Genomic DNA, 22,657 nt, shown 5'->3' on the forward strand with positions numbered 1-22,657 from the left:
GACATTAGAGTTTTAGGGCTTATTAACTTAGAGCTTTAACACTAGGTTGGTAATGGGACACTTTTATGTCCTGTTAAGTGACCATTTTCCTTGAATTATGTCAAGAGTTTCAAAATGGATTTTGAGGTGCTATCTGTCTAGAAAGTTGTCTCATGAGCTGAAAAAAACTCGACATTTTTTTGGAATATCAATTCCATCTTTAACCTTGTCCTTGCAAAACATTTCACAACATAAACTGTGTGAAAAAACGGGTCCTGTTTTTGGCTTTTTTCAACTTTTTGCAACTATACCACTCTAGAATTCATGTTTGTGAGGTCTATAATGCTAGAGAACTGTCGTTAGTAGTCCTCAACATGTTCTGATGCTTCTAGGGAGAAATAAATGTTAAAGTTGTAAGTTATGACCAAATTACAAAAATTATCAAACCGTGTTTTTTAGCCAATTTTAGCTCTTCTATGATTTTTTTGGTGGCTTTCATGATATCCAAATGCAGTTTTGATTTTCTATGTCTCATATTGTAACATAAAGCTAATATTCCTTGAGTTTTGGGACACCTAATACCCTATTTTGCATAGTAGACAACGATGGTTGATTTTTTCAATTATAGAAGAAAACGAAACATTCTAGTATATCAAGTATAGCTTTTTCAATATTGTTAGTTTCTTGTGACAACTACATGCATTTTGTAGGTAGTAACCATATCTAGTCATAAGGATCAAATTTGGCTAGATATTGAATACTTTCTATGGGATTCTACAATTCATAATGTTGAACCCAATTTTTTCATGTTTGCTATATTTAGTACTTCATCTTTGTCCCCAAGATTCCCCTTGGTAAGAGATGTATTATTCTTTTGACATGCTCCATGGCTCCTTATGAACCTAAAGGACAATAAGGAACTAAGAAAACATGCATATATTATTTGTATTGAGCGTGGCTATAGAAACTTTGATGATAGGTTTGCAGAATGGTAAAAATTCAACTTTTTGTACCTATTTCTTTTGGCAAAACAAAAAATAGTGAGTGAGAAGCAATCATATGTTCTGATCACCAACCCATTGAAGTCAACTAGGGAATTTATCTCAAGTCCTACAAAAATCCCTAATCTTATTTTTATGCAACAAAACGTAAGAAATGACTGTTTTGATGAAAATGTACTGGTCCATCAACTTTGGAGGCTTGGTGTGACCAAAAGATGAGAAATTTTACAAGTTTCTTATTTTTTCCATGTGTAGTAGGCCTTGAACTATAACCTCATGAAAGGATTTTACAAAATGAGTGGATCTACTATGGTTTTGGAGGTTTTTTTCAAAACCCTGAAAGGACACTTTTATGTCCTGTTAGGTTACCAACCTAGTGTTAAAGCTTTTAAAGTGGGATTTACAACTTAGGGATCTACATTTTTAATTTGTAAAAGGCGCTCTAGAGCTTAAAAATGTAGAATTTTTAAAGTGGGGTTTAGAGCATAGGGATCTAAAGCTTAGGGTGTAGAGCTTAAGGGTGATTTTTTAATTCAATTCACTATGCTTATGTTTTTTTTAAAAGCTTAGAGTCGTAGAGATTGTAAAGTGGGATCTAGCCTCAGATCAAGGCCTAAAATTGACGCTTTTTTTGGTCAAGGTCTATTTTGCCTATCAAAACAAGTGATTTAAAAAAACCTCATGTCATTTGATATGCTAGAATCTCAAAATTGCCTATCATTTTTTGTGTTTATATCTTTAAGTTAACGGTATATATGGAAAATTATATAAATTGATTGCATTACACAAAAGCATATGAAAGGGTACTTGAAAAATTGCATCTCAAGAAGAAAATTTCATCAGGCCTGGCATGATTCCACACATTATGTTTGTGTTTATCCTATCAAAATACCACTTTGATACTCTTCAATCCTTCATCGCGGTCAACATTTATGATGTAATCTGTAAATCACTTTCTCTATGGATCAATATGATTACCATCCTAGTAGTTTTTTGTTTCACTTTCATGTTCTTTATTAGTTTCCTTTATTTGGCAGGCCTTGTGATTTTATCACTTGTTTAACTTTTATTTCCACCATTTATGTGAGACCATATTACTTTCCTTCTTAATGCTTAATGTCGCTAAAACATTAGTCAAGGGGGACTCGGCTCTTATCGACGAGGACAACTTTTGACCGTACGTTGAACAGATTTATACAAATGATCAATGGCTCACGATCACCGATTGATTGTGACCGTTGGATTGTCTATGGAATGCAAAAGAATCCCACTTCCTCGGATCCGGGACTTGAACCCGCTACCCTCTCCCCACGGAATTGACTCTAACCACTAGGCTAGTGCACGCTCGTTGAAATGTGTGTGTGTGGTAACTTTATAGATCATGGTGTCGCGAACAAGTTTTCATCTAGTTCACACCGAGCTTGCATTGAGTTCACACCAAATTTGGTGTGGTGTGCAGACCCTCCCCAGTTCGCACCAAGTTCACACCAAATTTGGTGTGGTACACATACCTCGGAGTTTACTCTTAGTTCACACCTAGTTCAAATGACAATCGGACGGCCCGAATTGTATCCGCCTCGCGATGCCTACTGGGGGCCATTGATTCCACTTCCCTAGGGAGGTGTCAATTAGTGACGAGGCACGGGGACGCCTTTCTGGCTTCATCATTGTATCTCAGTCCTATATCTTTTGCAAATACCCACTTACAATTCCCCAATCAGGGTTACAGCAGCACGCTCGTTCAAGAGCAGGGCTTGAACCCCCCTTTCACACCCTCTTCTCTGTCACTTGACATGGAAGCATCTTGAGCATCTGAGTAGTGGCCGTTACTCGGAGCTAAGCAGTAGCCCGAATTCTTCCGATGATATGGATAGGCTTATGGTTGATCCCTTCTAATTAGATGACCTCAACGGGGTATTGATGGAGGAGCGAGACGAGGACGACGAGTTTTACCTTTAATTTACGAGTTTTCCACGAAGCCAAGGAGCATAGACATATCACTGGAGCAGTTTAAAATTAGGGTTCGCTATGCAGATCTGTATGTTGGAAAGCCTGCACGTCCTTTGGATACATCGGCGAGTAATGGTAGAGCTAGGAGTCTAAATGGGGAGAAAATGAAATTGTCCAAAAAAGACAATCTTCTGGGAGCGTAATTAGTGCTAAAATGGGCGAATTTGTGGATTTAAATGAGGAGCTTGTGAGTTGTGCACTGGCTATGGCAATTGGAGATGTGAAAAAGGCAAGTGATTTCATGGTGTATCTGTAAATGGGAATAGCTTGCAGCGCACTGCCCACTACTTCTGTAATGCTCTGTTTTCTTGAATGGGAGGGATGGGAGGGTACCAATATAGAATTTTATCTGAGGTCGGAGTCCGCAAGGATTTTGTTTGAGATGACTCCATGCATGAAGATAATGCATTACTTTGCAATCCAGAATATTTTAAAGGCAGCAGAGGGCTCTTGGAGGCTGCATATTTTAAATTATGGGATTTCTTATGGAATGCAATGGCCGTGCCTTATAAATGCCTTGGCCGATCGCAAAGGGGGGCCTCCTTTGCTGGTCATAACAGGCATAAACTGTTCAAAGCCAGGCCTAAATTCTTTGGAATGGCTAGAAGAGAATGGGAGGCGGCTGGCGGCATATACAAAGACTTGTAATGTGCCCTTCCAATTCCATGTCATGGTCTCCAGTCAATGGGAAGGTATTGATCCGGCCTCTCTCTATCTTCAGAAAGGGGAGGTCCTGGTCATTAATTGCGCCGTGAAAGGCCTCAGCCGTCATGCAGATGAGATTACTGTCGATTCTATTAATTTGACCATTAACCCTTGCGAAAAGCTGCTGATGAACATGCGCAGCCCTAACCCGTGTCTTCTACTCACAGCGGGGCTAAGTTTAGCATGCAATTCACCCTTTTTTGTAACTCGCTTTCGAGAAGCTCTTGTCTATTACTCCAACCTGATGAATATGCTGGACACCGTCTGTGGCTCATTGGCGAAACGACGTTGTGTGCCTGCAGTGTTGTAAATATTGTGGCTTGTGAGGGGGATGAGAGAGTGGAGAGACCTGAGACGTACATGCAATGGGATGCACTCATAAAAAGGGCAGGTTTGAACTGCTGCCAATGCCCAGTTATTTTGTCCAAATCAAGGTCCCATGTAAAGAAGCACTTTCATAAAGATTTTATTGTGCATGATGATGCAAATGGATGCATGTTGTTGGGCTGGAAGAGGCGCGCCATGATGACTATCGCTGGGTAGAAGCCCAGTTCTAACATACACAGATGATAACTATATATTGCTCTGTGCATTAAGAAGAGAGAAGATACATCCGGGCTCTTCATAAAATATATGTACAGGTGCAACTTTGCTAACATGATTATGGTCAAATATACTTCAATGCTTATTAGTTATCAGGCAAATGATCTAAAGTTGGTTTGTGAGGACTGTGGTTTAAAAATTTAACTTTGGCATGTTAAGAAGGGCCACATTGACTACTTTCACATTTTAATTGTTTGAAAATGCCTACATGAGGTGCCCCATATGGGTTCTTCTGTTTTAGAATGTCAAAGTGACATTTTGTACGTTCAAACTTGTTTCTTCTGGTATTGGATGTGATTACTCTGCACCAAAACTAGCCCATTGTGATTTCAAGAAGAAAACTCATTCATTGTCAAGTCGTACTAAACAAAATTGAGCCATTATACCAGAAGTTTTAGCGATGTTCTAATGATGGAAAACTTCTTGATGATATTTATCACCTTCAAAAGATTACTTTATAGTGTACTTAAGTTACAATCTTATCTTTAGACTTTACAACCAAGGAAATGTGAGTAATAGGCTTAATTTAAGATGTTAAAATAATTCCATGATAAGATATTTCACTTTCCAATCATGAAAAATATTTCCTAAGGTAAGAATGTGTACTTTAAGAGATGTCATTCTAACATTACAATGCTCATTTTCTACACGTGAAAACTTTTAAGATGAAAATGTTCACTTTCAATGATACTTTTACAAGATTCCTATGCTTGAAAAGTGAGATTCACAATGCTGCAAAACTTTCATAACTTAGTCTTTATCCAGATAGAAACATGAATATTTTGTTGGAATTAGGGTTGCAGAGAAACACACATAGCTTGGAGAAGACGTAGGAAGCTCAAGGCACACAATAGAGAGTGTATAACTTAGTGTGCAATGGAAAGATAGATAGCCCTAGAGTGATGAGCATATATACAATGCTCGGGGGAAAAAACCTCCTACAGAGGGAAAAAATGCCCCGGCGGTCCTAGTGTGTTCACACACATCACTACCACATGTATATGATAACAAACCCCCCCTAGAGTGATGCGGTGAACGAGAGCTGGCACATGAGTAAAGGGAAGTGCCATGCCCTAAGGACATGATCAGTCCACAAAGAGGAGTAAGCCCAAAGCTTTGCGGAAAGCTTCAAGCTTCTCACGAGACAATGCCTTTGTAAAAAGATCTGCAAGGTTGTCGTGTGTTGGCACATAAGCCAAGATGATCTCTCTTGCTGAGAGCCTCTCGTTGACATAGTGGTAATGCACCTCAATGTGCTTTGTGCGAGCATGAAAAACTGGGTTCCGCGCAACTGCCAATGCGCTTTGACTGTCAGTGTAGATAGTGTTGGCAGTGTCCTGTCCAACACCCAAATTTGTCATAAGGCGTCTGAGCCATACACACTCAACCGTAGCTGTGAAGACTGCCCTGTACTCAGCCTCACAACTCGAAGTGGCCACAGTAGGTTTCTTCTTGCTCAACCATGATATACATGAACTGCCAAGCATGAAACAAAAACCACTTGTGGACACTCTCGTGTCAAAACAACCAGCCCAATCTCAGTCCGAAAAAGCATGTAAGTCTGGCGGCAATGATCCCCCCTTGGGATAAAACAAGCCAAGATGTAAAGTGCCACTAAGGTAGCGGAAAATCCTCTTGACAGCCTGCCAATGCTTAGACCATGGGCTATGCATAAATCTGCTGACCTATGAGACTGCAAACTGAATATCTGGCCTTGTGTTGCATATAAAAATAAGGTAACCAACATCAGTTTGATAAAGAGTGACATCAGCAGGATCGCTAGCATCATGTAGACTCAACTTCAAACCTGTTTCCATGGGAGTGGTAATAGGTTTGCAATCCTCGAGTCCAAATTTACATAGCAATGTCTCTATGTAACTTTTTTGACACAAGGCAATACCACCATCACACTGCTTAAACTGTATACCCAAGTAGTGATGCAACAGCCCCAAATCTTTCATCTTGAAAGTAGCATTCAAATCAGCCTTAAATTCAGCAATATGTCTCTCATTTGGTCCAGTGATCAACAAATCATCAACATAACGAACCACAATGAGAAGTACATCACCCTCACGCTTTACATACAATGTGCTTTCTGTTGGACTGTTACGAAAGCCTTGTTTGACCAAATGAGTGTCAGCTGTCTCATACCAAGCACGAGGAGATTGCTTCAACCCATACAAAGCCTTCTGACATCTGCACACTTTGTCCTCTTGTCCTTTTATGACAAAACCGTGAGGCTGTGTTACATAAACTTCCTCAAATATGTCACCATTCAAGAAAGCAGTAACAATGTCTGATTGATGTACATCCCAACCAAAATGAGCTGTCATAATAATCAATATCTAATTCTCCTAAATGATTTTCTCATATTAAACTGATCATTTAATGTGGGGAAGTGCCAAGGGAGAAAAAGCTAGAATATTGGTTAAGTTAGCAGACCGGCCACAGTAGGGATCCAAAGGAGGGAAAATAGGGATCCAAAGGGGGGGCCATCTGCAAAAGAGCCATGTGAAACAACGGGCTAAAAAGACCCTAAGGTTCAGCCCATTAAGACTTCCAAAATGCTAAGGTTCCAAAATTCAAAGGTTGTGTCCAAAGGTCAACCTTAGGGAAAATTGGATGCTTAGTGTGTGCCCAAAAAGTCTTTCTGCATCCCTACATGGGAGGGGGCGATCCCCAAAGCTAGGGGATGAGAGAGAAAACCACACACACACACACAGACTCCCTTTACACAAAGGGAATGAGGGACACATGTCAGCTCCCTAGGCCAGATGCCCACAAGGTGTGCCCAATTCCTATTGGAAGACCCTTGAAGTGGACCAATGAGAATTAAGCTAGAGTAAATCTAGTTTAATTAATTTAAAAACATTTAATAAAAGAAACCAATAAGAATTAAGTGTCCTAGAAGACTATTGGGCAGTCTCCCAAGGGGTCCAATGAGCATTCAGGAGCCCCATGGCTTGCCTGATTCCTATTGGCCAGGAGGCAAAGGGGTCCAATGAGAGTTTAGTTTAATTATTTAATTACCTAAAGCTCTCACAAAAGGGGAAAGGGGGACACATGTCAGAAGGCTATCACTTATGCTGCTTAATCCCTATTGGCTTGACCTGGGGAGGTCCAATGAGGAAAAAGCCAGCCTAACTTAGCAGCTAGGGCTCGCCCAAGAGAGAGGGGGGGCTGATTTTTGCTTGGCATTCACTCTCACATTCTCACACTTGACCATGTGTGAAGGGAAAATACTCTATCTCCTCCCAAGCTTTAATGGAGAGCTCATTACCTACTCCAAGCTTGTGAGATAGAAGCCTACATCAACACTCTCTTGGCATGTGGATGCAAATCCAACCAAGAGCCAAGCTTCAATGCATGCTCATCTTCTCTACCAAGCTAATTACTAAGCTAAGCTATGCTAATATGAGTGATTATGTGAGGAGATGTACTTCTTTCTCGTAAGATACTTCTTTTTCCTCTCAATCTACTCTCATACCCTGCTAGCTCTCACCATCTTCGAAGGTGTGTGAGGTCTTGGGTCTGAGAACGGGGATAATTCAAGTTGTGTTTGATTAAGTGTTTTGCTTGGTGTATGAAGCTTCCATCTTCATTGCACTAGCTCGTCTTGAAGGAACACAAAGAATTGTATTGTACAATGTCTCTCTTGATGGGAGAAACCATAATACAAAGCCTTTTGGAGGGGGGACCGGCTCCATGCAAATCCGGTCCTCAACTGTTGTCAATAGCTTAATTGCTCTCTCTTTTGAAAGTATTGTCGATGCTATCTAACTAGGTGTTATGCTTTTTGTTGCTCTCTCCACCCAAGCACTCTTGTAATTCTCATTAGGAATCAACTCTAATGAAATGCTCACTATGTTCATGCTAATTTCCGCTACATAAAAGATTTTAGGCCATTAAATGTTACATTGGTATCAGAGCTCAAGGTTTCTCTTTTCTTGCTCAAGAAGGGAGGTCCTCAAGCTAGCTACAAATGGTTGGTATTATTAATTGCCTGTGAGTAAGTAGAATAGGGATTTTTCAGCCTTTCAGTGCGCCTGCCTTTGTGCAGTTAACGGGGCATCACCGTCGAGAGCTATGGTCTTAATAGTGGAGTCCTACGGGGCTTGCCTACGGCTTAACCACTATTGAGCTATTAGAAGCTTGACAGGAGCCGGTGCTGTTTTGGTGTCGAAAGACCCTCTCTTCTATTCCTTGCAATTAATGGTATTCGAGCCGCGGGTACAGTAGCTTGAGTGCTTTTTCTAAAGGGGTAAAGAGGAGTAGCAACTAGGGCTTGAAGTGCCAAAGTACACCTAAAAAGTTTACACCTAAAAGTTGTTAGAATGGCTGACAATATTAAAGAGAGTGAAATTAATGTTGATAACTTTGATTTTGCTCATGAGCAAGCTACTAATGATGCTTCAATGCTTGTTAATTATCTTGTTTCTAGGCTTCAACAAGCCATGGGCAATCCATCTCTCCAAAGTGAAGTGCAACGGCAGCTCCGTGCTCACGGGATTCTCCAAGCTCATCACCATGACGAGAGAACACCTAGGAAGCCTCCTTGTGAGACTACCAAAAGAGGTCTCTCTCCGATTCGGGAAGAAGAAGAGAATCCATATGAAGGGCTCAAGAACTTACTTCTTGATGATGCATCTCCTTCCCAAAGGAGAACTCAAGAGCCTCCACCGAAGGAACGAGAAAGAAGCGAGTCTCCCGCCACCTCGGCGGAGATGGCTCCACGAAGACGGCGGGCTAAACGCTCTCCATCACCACCAAAGCGGAGAAGACCATCACACTCTTCTCCACGTCATAATTTAAAGAGGGATGATAAAAAGCAAGAGAAGAAAAAGGCGAGAAAGAGGACACCCTCTTCTCCATCTTCTTCATCCTCTTCCTCTTATGAAAGCTATGGTGAAGACGACAAAGATCAAGACAAAAAAAAGGCGAGAAAGAGGTCACCCTCTTCTCCACCTTCTTCAAATTCTTCATCTTCTGAAGAAAGTGATGGTGCAACTTTTGAACCATCAAAAAGAAGAGGCCATAGGAAATCCTATGCCGCATGGAAGAGGTCGTCCAAGCTGAAGAAATTCAAAGAGGGAGGGAAGAGCATCTCTTTCCTTACCTATGATGGCACCTTCGGTGCTACAGACAAAGTTTTGGCCTTTATCCAGCAATTCGATGCGGCGTTTGGAGATGAGGGCTTCACGGAGTCCTCTAAGCTACGCCATGTAGCTATGCACTTTCAAAAGTCCGCCAGACAATGGTGGTCTAGCCTACGAGCCAACGGTGAAGCTCCACAAACATGGAAGGCTTTAAGAGCTTCCATTATGAAGCAGTTTTTGGCCACCGATGCCAAAGACAAAGTACTCACCGAATGGCGAAGCTTAAAGCTCTCTCCCAATGAATCCATCCACAAATATGTAGACAAGTTTTGGGACCTACAACTCAAAGCCACTGTCTTCAAAAAGTTGGATTTTGGAGAGCAAAAGCAACAATTTTGTGCGGGCTTAACCGAAGAAATGGCGGAGTATGTCAACTCCCAAAGGCCACGTACCATATCGGCGGTAATACACCATACTATGGTGGCCTCGCGAATCAATTTCCAAACGGGGGGTAAAAGAAATAATAAGCCCCCGGAAAACAAAGGTACCAATGAGCCTAAGGGGAAGGACAATGTCCAAAAGTCTCCTAAGGGCAATTCCAACAAAGCTAAAGAGAAGGGAGTTTACAAAGGAAAGAATAAACTCTCTCCTGAAGAGCTTGAGCGTTATCGTAAAGATAACCGGTGTTTCAAGTGCGGCGAACAAGGGCATGCGTACCGCGCTTGTCCCCAAAAGAACAACCGCCAAGATCCTCCTAGAGCTTCTTTGGTTGAAATCCAAGAGGAGGAGATTCACCAAACTCACCACAAAGGATCTCCTCTATGCCATGCTTGGGGAAAGGTAAGAGAACATGATGCTTTTATTCTCTTTGACCCTGGTTCTACTCACAATTTCATATCTATGGAGTTAGCCACCAAGCTAGGCATACAATCCTACGAGATGGGAGATATCCTACCCGCAGACAGTGCCTTCAAGGGGCAAGAAGCTTCAGTCACTCCCTTAATCGGGAAATTGAGGCTTCATGTCCAAGGCTATGTGGACAAAGAGGATTTTTTATCTCTCCTCTCAAGCATGAGGATGTAATCCTAGGGGCACCATGGTTTGACCGTTTGGCTGCCCATGTTAAATTTCCTGAAAGGAGAATCTCCTTTAAGTTCAGGGAAAAGGACATGTATATAGATGCTAGGGAGATGGGTAACACCATCCCCATTGTACATACACCAGCTTTCAACAAGTCAATAAAGAGCTCTATTTCCGTGTACATGATTTTTGTTAAAGATTCTCAAAATGAACCTAATGCTTTAGCAAAAGAAAATAAAAGCAACCAAAAGGAATTAGAGTTATCCAATTTTCTCAAGGGGTTTCAAGATGTCTTTATTGACGACATCCCTTGTGAGCTTACCTCCTAAACGAGGTAATGACGACCATGCAATTGAACTTCTTCCAGGAAGTTCACCGCCTAACAAACCTCCTTATAGAGTTTCTCAAGCTCAACAAGAGGAGATTATGCGGCAAGTGCATGAGTTAATTGAGAAGGGCATGGTTAGGCCTAGCTCATCTCCATTTTGCTCACCTGTGCTATTAGTGCAAAAGAAAGACGGCACATATCGTATGTGTGTCGACTATAGAGCACTAAATAGGATCACTATCAAGAATAGGTTTCCCGTTCCACGGGTAGAAGACCTATTTGATAAGCTACAAGGATCGACCTACTTCAGTAGGATTGACCTAAAAAGTGGCTATCATCAAATAAGGATAGTTGATCAAGACATTGTAAAGACCGCATTTCGTACTACATTTGGTCTTTACGAATACATTGTCATGCCTTTTGGCTTGACTAATGCACCAGCCACATTTAACCGCTTGATGGAGAAGCTGTTCAGACCTCATCGAACCTTCACTGGAGTGTTCTTTGATGATATTATCATCTACTCTAATTCATTAGGGGAACACAAGCAACACCTCCAGGTAATATTTCAAGTTTTAAGAGAGAATAAACTTTATGTTAATCGAAAGAAAAGTGAATTTTTCTTGCAAGAGATTCAATATTTAGGTCACATTATCTCTCAAGATGGAATCCAAATGGATCCATCCAAGTTAGAGGTAATAAAAGGATGGCCTAAACCAAGGAATCTTCATGAACTAAGAAGCTTTATAGGTATGTGTGCATACTATAGACGCTTCATAGAAAAATTCTCACAAATTGCGGGACCATTACATGACCTAACAAAGAAAAATGTTAGGTATACGTGGTCTGCTAAGGAGAACAATGCTTTCGAAAAGCTTAAAGAAAAGCTTATCTCTCAACCTGTGCTTACACTACCGGATCTCTCAAAACCATTTGAGGTCCAATGTGATGCTTGTGGTGATTGCCTTGGGGCTGTTTTGCTCCAAGAAGGGCACGCCATAGGCTATGAGAGTCGAAGGCTCGACCCTGTTGAGCAAGCTCTAGGCATATATGAAAAAGAACTCCTTGCAGTTCTACATGCCTTAGACTCATGGAAGCACTATTTATTGGGGACTCCTTTTATTCTGCGAACGGATCACCAAAGTCTTAAGTACTTCATGACGCAGACCAAGCTCTCCGACAAACAAATGAGGTGGGCAAATTTCCTTTCGCAATTTCATTTTCATATTGCTCACATTGCTGGCAAGCATAATCAAGTAGCCGATGCACTCTCAAGACGACCGAGAGTGAATGCGGTTTCCATAGCAACTCACAATGATCTATCTTCAATGATAGATGAGTATGCTATTGATCCCGATTTTAGAGATGTGATTTCAGCCCTTGCATTAGGGAAGAAAGAAGAACCATTTACTTTACAAGATGGTTATCTTCTCTATGGCAATAGACTATGCGTTACTAACTCACTACGTGAGAAAGTAATGTATGAATCTCATGCTCCCCCATATGCGGGGCATAGAGGGATTCAGTCTACCCTAAAGGGAATTGAAACATATTTCTATTGCCCTACCATGAAAGTGAACATACATGAGTATGTTTCCAAATGTGTGGTATGTCAAAAGACAAAATTTGATAGAGGGAAGCAACTTGGATTGCTTCAACCCTTGCCAATCCCTAATTCACCGTGGGAGAGCATATCCATGGATTTTATCTTTGGATTGCCTAAGTCTATCCATGGGAATACGGGAATATGGACGATAGTAGACAGGTTCAGTAAACAAGCTCATTTTATACCTGTCAAAAAGACTATCAAAGCCCATCAAATGGCAACCCTCTTCATTTCACAAATTTTCAAGTACCATGGCTTGCCAATGTCCATAGTGTCGGATAGAGATCCTAGAATGACCAGTAATTTCTGGAAGGGTCTCTTTGAGAATTTAGGAACAAGGCTAAACTTCTCTTCGGCCTATCATCCACAAACTGATGGCCAAAGTGAAATAGCTAACCTAACTATTCTCGATCTACTAAAAGCCTATGTAACGGAAGTAGATCAAAGATCCCAATGGGAGAAGTACTTACCCTTAGTAGAGTATGCTTACAATAACACTGTACATACTTCTACAGGAAAAGCACCTTTCGAGGTAATTGAGGGAAGATCAAAAAGTCCCTTGCTACTTAAGGTACATGGGAAGATCTTCGCTGCAGATGAGTATAGCCGAGACCTACAAGAATCTTTCCAAAAGATTAAGGATGCTATCTCTATCTCACAGCAAAGGCAAAAGGCTGCTGCTGACAAGCACAGAAGAGCCCAAGCCTTTAAAGAAAACGATTGGGTCTTGTTAAAGTTTCCCAAGGCTCGATTAAGGCACACGACGGGCAAGAATCCTACGGGCCACCAAAAGTACTATGCTAAACTAGCAAAAAGGTACTATGGTCCCTTCCAGATTCTTAGGCCAATCAATGAGATGGCCTATCAACTTAAGTTGCCCAATCATTGGCTCATACACAATGCTTTTCATGTGAGCCTCTTAAGCCTTACAAAGGAGAGCCACCTCAAGAACCAACTATTGAAGACCCACCGGAGATCGAGGACCACGAGGAGGTGCTGCAGCCCGAGTCCATTCTCCGACATGAAGACAAGGTATTAAGAGGCGGTAAGACTATCCGACGATATCTTATTAAGTTTAAGAATTATCCTTTTGAAGATGCTAGATGGATGCAAGGCATACAATTAAAGGATAACCTAAACCTTGTCAATGCTTACAATGCTTCCCAAGAGTAAGCAAATGTACAAAATGTTAAAAATGAACAAAAATTTTTGTCTTATAAGACTCTCTTTTTCTTTATTTGTGCACAAAAATGAAGTAGTATGCATGCTTAGATCAAGTTTGCGGAGACGACGTCTCCCGAACACCAAGTAGAGCTTGTCACTCTACTATGGAAGACTGATAGGACTAATGTGCAGACATGCTTGCGGCAGCCTCAGGCTCTCAAGCGCCAAATGGACTAGTCATCCATTATGGAATGATGTCGTAGGGTAACATAGGGATCCTCTACCCGCTAAGAAAAGGACTCATGCATATGCTTTATCTTCTCTACACCATAGTCGAGGACGACTATGATTTCAAGAGAGAGGTAATGTCATAATAATCAATATCTAATTCTCCTAAATGATTTTCTCATATTAAACTGATCATTTAATGTGGGGAAGTGCCAAGGGAGAAAAAGCTAGAATATTGGTTAAGTTAGCAGACCGGCCACAGTAGGGATCCAAAGGAGGGAAAATAGGGATCCAAAGGGGGGGCCATCTGCAAAAGAGCCATGTGAAACAACGGGCTAAAAAGACCCTAAGGTTCAGCCCATTAAGACTTCCAAAATGCTAAGGTTCCAAAATTCAAAGGTTGTGTCCAAAGGTCAACCTTAGGGAAAATTGGATGCTTAGTGTGTGCCCAAAAAGTCTTTCTGCATCCCTACATGGGAGGGGGCGAGCCCCAAAGCTAGGGGATGAGAGAGAAAACCACACACACACACACACAGGCTCCCTTTACACAAAGGGAATGAGGGACACATGTCAGCTCCCTAGGCCAGATGCCCACAAGGTGTGCCCAATTCCTATTGGAAGACCCTTGAAGTGGACCAATGAGAATTAAGCTAGAGTAAATCTAGTTTAATTAATTTAAAAACATTTAATAAAAGAAACCAATAAGAATTAAGTGTCCTAGAAGACTATTGGGCAGTCTCCCAAGGGGTCCAATGAGCATTCAGGAGCCCCATGGCTTGCCTGATTCCTATTGGCCAGGAGGCAAAGGGGTCCAATGAGAGTTTAGTTTAATTATTTAATTACCTAAAGCTCTCACAAAAGGGGAAAGGGGGACACATGTCAGAAGGCTATCACTTATGCTGCTTAATCCCTATTGGCTTGACCTGGGGAGGTCCAATGAGGAAAAAGCCAGCCTAACTTAGCAGCTAGGGCTCGCCCAAGAGAGAGGGGGGGCTGATTTTTGCTTGGCATTCACTCTCACATTCTCACACTTGACCATGTGTGAAGGGAAAATACTCTATCTCCTCCCAAGCTTTAATGGAGAGCTCATCACCTACTCCAAGCTTGTGAGATAGAAGCCTACATCAACACTCTCTTGGCATGTGGATGCAAATCCAACCAAGAGCCAAGCTTCAATGCATGCTCATCTTCTCTACCAAGCTAATTACTAAGCTAAGCTATGCTAATATGAGTGATTATGTGAGGAGATGTACTTCTTTCTCGTAAGATACTTCTTTTTCCTCTCAATCTACTCTCATACCCTGCTAGCTCTCACCATCTTCGAAGGTGTGTGAGGTCTTGGGTCTGAGAACGGGGATAATTCAAGTTGTGTTTGATTAAGTGTTTTGCTTGGTGTATGAAGCTTCCATCTTCATTGCACTAGCTCGTCTTGAAGGAACACAAAGAATTGTATTGTACAATGTCTCTCTTGATGGGAGAAACCATAATACAAAGCCTTTTGGAGGGGGGACCGGCTCCATGCAAATCCGGTCCTCAACTGTTGTCAATAGCTTAATTGCTCTCTCTTTTGAAAGTATTGTCGATGCTATCTAACTAGGTGTTATGCTTTTTGTTGCTCTCTCCACCCAAGCACTCTTGTAATTCTCATTAGGAATCAACTCTAATGAAATGCTCACTATGTTCATGCTAATTTCCGCTACATAAAAGATTTTAGGCCATTAAATGTTACATGAGCTGCCAATGCACATAGAAAACACACAGTAGTCATACGACAAGTGGGAGCAAAAGTCTCTTCATAATCTATGCCTTTTTGCTGTGCATAATCCTTTGCAACAAGTCAAGCCTTATGGCGATCGATCTCACCATCCGGCTTGCGTTTCAACTTGTAAACCAACTTCGTACCAATGGCCTTTTTTCCATGAGGCAAATCACATAAAGTCTATGTGTCATTTTCTATAAGTGCATCATATTCTGATTGCATGGCAGCCATCCAATTTTCTGAATTCTGTGCTTCATCAAAACACAGAGGCTCCTCAACATCATGTAGGCTAGACACAGCCAAAGCATAACAATCTGATGCATAAGATGCATGGCGAGAGCCTGAACGAGTACGACTAGACAAAGGTGCATCCAATTTAGTGTCACGCAAAGTGTGCACCAGCCATTTTGGCATACCTCTAACCTGCTCATTTTATGTACATCTGCATCAGTAATAAGCTGATCTATAACATTTTCAGAAACCCCCATAGGCTGTACATTTTCCTCATTGGAAATTACATTCGTATTTCCACCACTGAAAAGAGGCAACAAAGTGTCATAAATGTCCTGTGAGCTTACATTACTGTCTCTAGTACATGACAACAAGGGCTGAACAGAATCTTCCACAAACACTACATCCTGTGAAACCAGAAGACGTTTTTTTTGAGGATGATACAACCTGTAACCTTTGCTTTCAGCACTATAACCAACAAAAATACATTTGACAACCTTATCATCCAATTTTCTGCGCTGTGTTTGTGGCTCCAAAGCATATGCCAAACAGCCAAAAACATGCATGTGCTCAATAGAAGGCTTTCTATCATGCGATGCTTCATATGGAGTAATAGACTGCAAAGCTTTCGTAGGACACCTGTTAAGTACATAAGTGGCACACATGATGGCCTCAAGCCAAAAAGAATGCGGCAAAGCTTGACTTTTGACCATACATCGTGCCATTTTCGTCAGTGACCTGTTTTTCCTCTCAGCAACACCATTTTGCTGAGGTGTATAAGGAACTGTACATTAGTGTTTTATCCCACGACTAGTCAAAAATTCATTAAATTCATGAGACATATACTCGCCCCCCTCGATTGGAACAAAGGGTGCCCATAGTACATTTCGAGACATTTTCAGCCATAGTCAGAAATTGTTTGAAGCACATAAAAACTTCGGACTTCGCTTTAAGCGGAAATACCCATGCATGCCTGGAGTAATCATCAATGAAAGTCACGAAGTACAGGTAATTGCCCAAGGACACTGATTGATCAAGTGATCATTAGCTTTACAATAATGGCAACGCATCTTCTTTTTGCCCTTATCACCAGAATTGCCAGACAAAGTGCTGCCAGCAACAGCATTAGGAACAATATTTTTGCCGCTTGCAGAACCATAAGAAGTGGCTGCATTGCGGTTACCACCCTTTCTTTGAGAAGCAATAAAAGACTATTCAACTGCACGCTGCCTAGTCGTGTTTTTTCTGGAAAGTGACTCTTGCAACAGCAATGTGCATAATGCATCAAACTTGAGAACTTCAGGATTTCCTTGGGTCATAAGTCTCCAAGTACTAGCAAACATTTGGTAAGAATCTGGTACGGCATCAAGAATAGTCTGCACAAGGGAACTGTTTGAAATAACTTCACCTGCAGAAATAAGTTGCTCATTGATATCCTTGACACTAGCAAGGAAAGTGTCCATATCATGTTCCTCATGCATAATCTTCGACTCCAACTCTCTACGCAACAAAGCAATTTTAGCCTCATTGCGGCTTGCATAAAGACCTGCCAGAATATCCCAAGCCTGTTTTGCAGATTTTGCTGAACGGATGTGAGGAACAATGGTGCACTTCACAGACAACGCAATCAATGCATGAGCCTGCGCATCCTTTACATCCCAACGAGCTTGTTCGGCCATAGGCAAAACAAGTCTAACAACAACAATCCTTGCAACAAGACCTGCAACTTCCTCAACATCGCCTACATCCTTAGAACCAGGACGTACATCAATGCCCTGCACAATGTTCCAGACGCCCTTTGACACAAGAACATGTTGCATCATATAAGCCCACATAGGGTAGTTGTCCCCATCCAACCTTTCCTCATCATCAAACATCTTGAACACATCTGTGTTGTTGTTGTCAGCCATGGTAAATGCTGCACCTGATGTGAAAACTGCCCGAAAATAGGAGAAACGGAGTGGGAACAACATGTGCTATATAGCACAAACCGTAGAAGACTATAAGGCACTTGTAGAGAACGGCACTGGCAAAAATTTTGCACAAAATGATGAAATAGCTCGTGTAGTACCGCCTGTAGTGGAAACGGAGGCCGAAATGAGCCCAAATCAAAAATCTGAGCGGAAATCGGAGAAAGGGAGTAGGCGAGTACTGGAGTAGCTGGCGACTAAGCTCGGGAGGACGCAACCGGCTCTAATACCAATTGTTGGAATTAGGGTTGCAGAGAAACACACACAACTTGGAGAAGACGAAGAAAGCTCAAGGCACACAATAGAGAGTGTATAACTTAGTGTGCAATGGAAAGATAGATAGCCCTAGAGTGATGGGCGTATATACAATGCTCGGGGGAAAAAACCTCCTAAAGAGGGAAAAAATGCCCCGGCGGTCCTAGTGTGTTCACACACATCACTACCACATGTATATGGTAACATATTCCTAGTTTAATTATCCACTCCAAAATTGAATGTATTTAATATCTTATTAATTGAATGTATATAATTGTCCACTCCCAATTTTGAATATATTTAATTTCTTGTTAATTGAATGTATATACCATGTAGCATACATACATACATACATACATATATATATAATATATATATTATATATATATATATATATATATATATATATATATATATATATATATATATATAATATATATATACCTAAAAGTCTCACGATTCTAATACGCATATTCTCGTAAAGTCTGCCAAAATGTTAATATTTTTTGACGTGTACACATTAACTCTATGGGAAAAAATATTTTGATGCATATTTATGTGTATCGTCTACAAGAGTACACACATGTGTATATATTTAATTTATATTCATTTATATAGAAAATTTCTTACAATGTTGCAAGAGATACTACACTACCTTCACATAAAAATCATAAGTACAAATGATCAAATATTTTTAGAAAAAAATTATATCAAGTCCCACAAACATGATTTACTTAATGTATAGAAAATGTAAATCAAAATATAAGAAAACAAAAGTTATCAAATCATGTTGCTAGTATGTGGCCCCAATCGTTTTTGCATTTGTTTTGACAGGAATATAGGGAGATACCTCTGAGCTTGGGAAAGCGAAAAAGAAACCTAGGACACGGATATTTTTAAGGCAAATGCAAAAGCATGCCGCGTGTAAGGGTGGCAATTTTTTGGGTCTCTCTCTCTCTCTCTCTCTCTCTCTCTCTCTTCTCTCTATTTGCGACCGCGGAGGCGCCTGCTGGAGCACTCAGGTTGATGGGAGGAGCTTGAAGGACTGTGGCGATGAGCATAAACGAGTGTCGAGATGAGCATGAGCAAACTTGGGCCATATGCGCAGCGCTGAGAAATGAGGACCATGGTCGCCACACTGCTTTTTTTTTGCCCTGAGAAATGAGGAGGACGGTCGTCAGACTGGTTTTTTTTTGGCATGCTTCGCTTTGGACTGACTCGCTGTCGGGAGTGGAAGACAATTGAGATGCAGACGTGAGTGTGGGAGACCATCGGCAATGTGTGCCCTGCTTCATGAGTGAGAGAGAGAGAGAGAGAGAGAGAGAGAGAGAGCCTGCGATGGGCGAGAGCAGCATTGAGCCACTACGCTAGACAGGCTGGGACGCGGGAACTGGGGAGAAAGTTCTGCTCTTAATTTGGGAAGGCTGGCAGAACGAATCTCCAGGACTAATTAATTAATGAAAAGTGAGTTAGACTCAGTGAACACACTTGTAGCATAATATATGATTAGTTATTTTTTAGCTTTTTAAAACCTTTCATTTTAAATCCATCATCAATTCAAAGCGTCAAGACCTTCTGAATCCAAAGAAGCTTACTAACAAGTAAAATCTAGGATTAAATTTCGTATGTTTTGAAGAAATTTAGGATTAAACTTCATATGTTTTGAAGAAATTCTCTCATCCGAAAGACATTTCCTCAGTATATATGGTATTTAAAGAAAGTCCATTGAAGAAAACTACACTTTACTTGATTTGAAGAATTTTCACTCAACATATATATTGGTATTTAAAGAAAGTCCATATATATTGGTATTTAAAGAAAGTCCATTGAAAAAAACTACAATCTACTTGATTTGAAGTTCCAAACTAACTAACCTTCCATAAGTTCACGTAAACGTATAACCAATCCACCTATTAATACCGTCTCATGAGCAAAAGCTAAGAATGTTCATACAATCAAGTTATAAAGTTTGATCTTTGTTTTAAGGCAAGTGCCAATATGTAGTATAAGATGCATTTAATCAAAAATCTTTAATATACATGTTAAAGTTGAAACTTGAAAACCAACTTAATATCCTTGTCTTCTTATTTCCAACGACAATAGTTAAAGTATACACCAATTGGCTTCTCAGTACATAAAGCAAATCTAAGACAACGAGAACAAAAAACCATGAGTCAAGAAGATCCAAACAAATATAGTTTGTGAGATTAAAAAAAATACAATACACCAATCTCTAAATGGCTAAGAAACGAGCTTTCTTTCCTGGTAGGATGTACACATCAATAGTAAGGGACAAATTACAAATGTGTTACAAAAGTACTCGCTCCCAAATAGACAGTAAGAAAAATAGACAGTAAGAAAGATCGCCTGGCCAAAGCTAGTTTACTTTCTCAAGATAGACTTGTCCACATGAATAGTCACACCTATCTCCGAACAACAAAAAAGGAAAAACTCGTGTGCAAAAATAAGAGAGAACCTCCAATCTAAAACCTGAACATTAATCACAATATAAACTAATTAACACAAAATTTCAAATTAGTACAAACGCCTTCAAAGCCTTTGTCAAAGCAAGAAATATCACAAGTAAGAGGGAGTGACTACATAACAAAAATCAACAAAGAAAAATCTTGCATGTCAAAGCCTTTTATTCTCGACAAGAAAACAAAATAAATCACATATAAAACAACTAAACATTCATGAGACTTGTGTGATTCAAGTAGGCGAGTCCCGTTCTTGAGTTCTATATAAGAGAGAGCAAAGATTCTACTTGTAAGATAAGGATACCTTCTTGTTTTTAAAAAGTGCTTAACTTGAGCAACTTAATCACGGTGGAGTGCTCCCTTTTTTATAAAGGGCTTGTTTGGGGTGGTTGTGTGTGTGCGCACCTTGAGACATTCGACATGGTATCTCGCACCAAACTACTATAGAGACCATAGACGTTGGGATCTCATCAAAAGATGATTTAGAAGACATGACACTACATGAGCATGTCATTGCTAGAGTGCCGTGTTTGGTGGTATGTCTAAGCAGTTGAGCACCACTGCGGGGATAAAGTAGGTTGTCCCCTCTCCCCTACACTAACTGGGTTATACATAGATGAAATAGAGGATTCCATTGAGAGAGATAGTGGAGGTGGATCTTCTATTACAAGGACCTTAGTTTCTATTCTCTTGTATAGGAATGAAATTGGGCTTATTGCAAACTATCAAGAGGGACTACAATGCCATATAACTCCATTGGAGGAGTTTTGCAAGGAGAGGAGGCTCACATTTGACCTTGGTCAAATGAGGGTTACAGTCTTCCATACATTGGACCTCCTTCAACAAACCACCAATTTCATCCACAAAGTGAGTAAGATAGATCAAAACACATCACATATAGAGTATGGCTAGCATCGAGAGCGAAGGCAGAGCAAGACACATAGTAGACATGGTATGCATTGATTTTCTGATGGTTCTCACACCATGTACTAGATATAGGGCATTTCTCCCTTCCTCTCAGGTGAAGCGGAATTGAAATGGTGAAGATCTAGGTTTTATACTTCAGCAAATATTTACTTCTTTCCTTGTGCTAGTGATTGCTTTTAGCTTGAACGATGATTCTTTTTACCTTTCCCTGAAAAGAGGGAATGAGAGAGAGTAGTATAGATGTGTAGAGGGAGAGAAAAAGAGAGAGAAGAAGAGACACCCAATGGGGTCCCAAGCAACTCTCTCAAGGGCCCCACATGCCATTGCCAATATGGTGTTTGCTTTTGATTGCATAAATAGAATGTACACACATGCAATATCTAAAGTGCAGACTCTACTATCTCGAATGGGGAATGTTGTCGCGGTAACTCCTCGAGACGAGGCACCTCCGGGGTGGATTTGATGCACCTTCCTATCCTTCTCGATTGGGGGCTATGGGTGCCACTAAATTGCTCTCTCTATGTGAGAGGAATGAAGGGTTGAAAACACAGATCTTGATCATGCTGATGATGGATAGCAATGGAGTACTTGATGCCAGCAAGAGAATGGATGAGGAGAGGCTTGCTGGACTGCTGAAGTACCGGGTTGCAATGGGATGACTAGCGAGTGCAAATCCAATCTGGTTCCACCAAGAAAAGGGCTGAAATTAGGGTTGATCTATAGAAATAGCAAGTGCTAGGGCTAGAAACCACAAACGTTGATTGATTTAAACCAAAAATGTTGGGGCTGGTTTGGTGCAAAAATGGTAGGGCTGACCTGGGAGCCAAAACACTGGGGCTTGTCTTGTACTGGCACTCCTCAATTCTGTCTCAACTGCTACAAGCTCTACTCCATTTATAGGCCAAATCAGATGGTTATAAACTCTTGAAGGCTCAGGTAGGGAAAAAGTAGGAGAAAAACTTCTAAAATTGATTCATTAAATAAACTTGACTTTGGTAAACTTTTTTGCGAAACTATCCAACATCTATCCACCCGGGAATCCGATAGGTGCAACGAATAGCTCGTTGGATTCCTTCAAGGAAAAAATATGTGCACCTCATGTCAAATGCCCACCGTAGTGTAACAACATCTTAAAACTGCTTGTACAATCCAATGTGCAAGGCTTTCCTTGAAGAGAGGGAATGAGAGAGAGCTGTAGAGATGCGTAGAGGGAAAGAAAAAGAGAGAAGAGGAGA

At 40.9% G+C, this 22,657-nt stretch overlaps 1 pseudogene; it reads left to right on the forward strand.

Moving 5' to 3' along the window:
* Positions 1-2,846: 2,846 nt before the first annotated feature.
* Positions 2,847-4,238, forward strand: LOC147456415 (scarecrow-like protein 11; annotated as a pseudogene).
* The last annotated feature ends 18,419 nt before the right edge of the window (positions 4,239-22,657 follow it).

Source organism: Adiantum capillus-veneris, chromosome 6, assembly GCF_014529385.1.
Source record: "Adiantum capillus-veneris isolate H3 chromosome 6, ASM1452938v2, whole genome shotgun sequence".
Taxonomy (NCBI): Eukaryota; Viridiplantae; Streptophyta; class Polypodiopsida; order Polypodiales; family Pteridaceae; genus Adiantum; species Adiantum capillus-veneris.